This window comes from Lipotes vexillifer, unplaced genomic scaffold, assembly GCF_000442215.2.
Source record: "Lipotes vexillifer unplaced genomic scaffold, Lipotes_vexillifer_v1.1 scaffold1158, whole genome shotgun sequence".
Classification (NCBI taxonomy): domain Eukaryota; kingdom Metazoa; phylum Chordata; class Mammalia; order Artiodactyla; family Lipotidae; genus Lipotes; species Lipotes vexillifer.
In genome coordinates this window covers 1,362,505-1,366,301 of record NW_006793745.1, presented here as the reverse complement: position 1 = coordinate 1,366,301, position 3,797 = coordinate 1,362,505, and positions in this window count along the sequence as shown.

Below are 3,797 nucleotides of genomic sequence, written 5' to 3'. Positions count from 1 at the left end.
GTGATTCTCAACCCTGCTCACATTAGACTCCTGCCCCAGGCTCATTAAATCAGAATCTCTGGGACAGTGGTCCTGTAATCACAGGTTTCACAAGCTCTCCAGGTGTTTCCAATGCACAGAGTTGAGGACCTCTGTTCTAAGTGGACTTTGGCAAAAGGGAGGCTTGACGGTGTACAAATATTGAAATTTTAGACTGTAGCTATTTTGGCGCTTGTGACCGAACTAAGAGCCCCATGTAAGCGAGGCAGGAGAAAGAAAATCACACCAGGTTTGGGATAACTGCAGAGTCCAGCAAATCCATCACCTGAACTGCATGGCCCCCAAACACGAGCGGCAACTGTTTCGCTCATGCTGCGGTCCAGTGCCACCCACTCATGAGTGGGTGAAGTCACAGAGCAGAGAAGTCGCTGATGGATGACTTGTCACCTAGCCAGCTTTTGGTCTTTCCTATTTCAAGAGCATTCTCTGGACTCCTACAGTCCCCAAATCAATCGTAAACTCAAAATCTTAGGGTTGGCAAGCAACAAAGAGACACTTCTTAAGTGGTTCCTAACTCTCTGGAGGTGCAGACCCCCTAAGGGCCCCAACGTCTGATTGGGTCCTGCAACCCAAATCAAATCCATGATGAAATGCCACCTCACACCCATCAGGATGGCCAATATATATATATATATATATATATATATATATATATAAATATGTATTAAAAAATATAGTTGTATATATATATATATATATATATATATATATATATATATATATATATACGGTATTTCATCATGGATTTTATTATGTATATAAAACAAAACAGGAAATAACAAGTATTGGCAAGGGTGCGGAGAACCCTTGCGCACTGTTGGTAGGAATGTAAAACGGTTCAGTCACTGTGGAAAATGGTATGGCAGCTCTTCAAAACAATAAAATAGAATTGCTGTGTGATTCAACAATTCTACTTCTGGGTCTAAACCCAAAATAACTGAAAGCAGGTACTTTAACAGACATTTGTACACCTATGTCTATAGCAGCATCATTCATAAAGAGCCAAAATGTGGAGGCAACCCCAAAGTCCACTGACAGGTAAATGGATAAACAAAATATGGTACATACATACAATGGAGTATTATTCAGCCTTAAAAGGAGGGAAATTCTGACACATGCTACAACATAGATGGACATTGTGGCTATTACGTTAAGTAAACCAGTCACAGAAGGACAAATACTCTTATGCCACCTATAGCAGGCAGTAGTCAAATTCAGAGACAGAAAGTAGGATGGTGGTTATCAAGGGCTGGTGGGAGGGAGGAATGGGGAGTTATCATTGAATGGGTAGTTTTAGTTTTGCGATCAAGGTAACTGTGATGATTATGCAACAATGCAACTAATGTCACTGCACTGCACACTTAAAAATGGTTAAGATGGTAAACTTTATGTTATTTTTACCAAAGTTAAAACACAACAAACAACAAAACCCCACAGCCTAGTTCTGGGGTGGGCACACATGAAGGAGCCCACATTTTCACCAGAAGTCGTTTATCAGAGTAATGGCCTGTAACAGCCCTGAAAGGACCAGGGAGGCCCAGGGGAACCTTCATATATTGTGGCACCTGTATTTTGGGGGAAGGGGACAGACTGGGAATGGGACAGGGGGCTTTATCCATTCCTTGGTTTTCTTCTCGATTCAGGTAGAAAATGTCTCAAAGACTCACTGGGGTACCTGTGGGAATGCTGGCAGTGTTTTTGATGAGAATCTAGAGAGGGGAGATTTTTTTTTAATTTAAGTGTTGTTAGAAGCAAGCAAGTAGGTAGGAATTGATACGCAAAGGGGCAGGGCGGGGGGGCGTGCATCCAGGAGCAGTGTCTGGTCCAGCACATTGGGGTTCTGCGAGAACTCGTAGCTTCTGTGAAGTTTGGGAACCCCACCAATCACAATCCATTCCACTTTGATTTAAAAAAAAAAAAAAAATGAAACCCATGGTCTATTTCACATTAGCATGAACCTGTAAGAAGAGCTGTTATCTACCTGTCTTAATTGAAACCTCAAAGCATTTTAGGTTCCAATTTGATTTAAAAAAAAAAAAAAAAAAAAAGATCATTCAGGGGAATTCCTTGGCGGGCCAGTGGTTAGGACTCTGTGCTTTCACCGCTGAGAGTGTGGGTGCAATCCCTGGGTGTGAAACTAAGATCCCATAAGCCACGTGGCACAGCCAAAATAATAAAAAAAAATTTAAAAATAAAGAAATGAAGTTGGTAAATGTTAAAAAAAAAAAAAAAAATCATGCAGCTTGATCTATTCATCAGATTTGACTTGGACCTACCTGTGGCTCTCTCCAAAAACCAACTTTGCCCTCAGAGAGGAGCCTTTACAATACTGAGAATATTCCAAAGGACATGCCATCTTAAATGGCAAAGGAGGCCACCACCCGCAGAGGTTTCTGAACAAAGAGCTGCACTGAAGTGAGCGTGTAAATCCCATAGGGGAGAAAGGGAGTCCTGGTCTGCCAAGATGTGCAAGCCTGGAAAGTCTGCCTACAAACCAGGGGTAGGTCTCCCAGGAGAGAAACACGCATAGAACGGAGCTGCCCAGGACACGCATGGATGGTCGGGCAGGAAGGGCAGGGGGCCATCACCCCGCTCCCAACACGGGTCAGGGGTCTGATTTCAGTAAGCACGTCGGCCCTGCCCACGTCTGGGGCTTGCTTCTTTACCTCCGCACCCTCAGTTCCCAGGTGGGGCTGAGCCATGACACTCAAGTGCTTAAGCCGAGCCCTAGGGCCAGGTAACCACATGCCTATTTGTCCAATGGGCACCTTGTGACCTCCATCGAAGACCCTCTCCCACAGTCCAGTATGAGTGGAAATCATCAGGTTATAAATTGGTCCTTTAACACCCAGAGAGCACATCTTCACCTGTGGTGCAGATTCCATTCTGACCCTTCTTCCTGCGCCCCTCAGAAGCTGTCCATAATCCTCTGTACCCAAGCGCTGGTTAAACCCTATTTCTTCTTTTTTTTTATTTTTTATTTTTGGCCGCGCTGTGCGGTGCGCGGGATCTTAGTTCCCCAACCAGGGAGCGAACCTGCGCCCCCTGCAGTGGAAGTGCGGAGTCCTAACCACTGGACCGCCAGGGAAGTCCCAGGTGAACCCTGTTTCTGCTAGGTTTTCTCCAGTGTGGGCACAGGACATACAGGCTGGGTCCCGTCATCATGTACCTGGAGGGAGCAGCATGGTGACTCTTCCCAGGCGAGGCCTCCCTTCCCAGCCCGGACACACATAGCTAGCTCCTTCCCACTGGCTTCTGCTCTCCTGGCCTCAGGGCCAGAAGCTGGCTGTGGAAGGGGGACACCACAGGGCCAGGCTGGGGTCACAGTGGGAGGCTGCCAGGGCTGAGCTCTCCCTCCAGCTCCTCTGCCAAAAGAACAGGAAGAGGAATCCGATGTGACTGCGCTGAGTAACTCCAGTCCCAGGCTCTCAAGTCACAGATGTAGAAACCACAAACCAAAAGCAAAGAACAAAACCAAAAAGCCCGCAGTCTTTTAGACTTTTTTCCTCCCAACAGCTAGTTCCAGTGATGTTTATTACTCAGCCTGAGTTGGAATAACATTAGACAAAAATAGAAACAGCCTCTGGTTTTACAAAGCCTCGGTACAAGTCCTCTGATTTTTCTGTCCATGCCAGGGCCCCTTGCTCCTGGTACCAGAGGTCAAGGGAGCCCGGATGACCCCGGATGACCCCGGATGGGGCAGAGCCTGCACAGGGACGCAGGCCTCAGTGCTGGCTTGAGAGCAGAGCTAGGGAAAG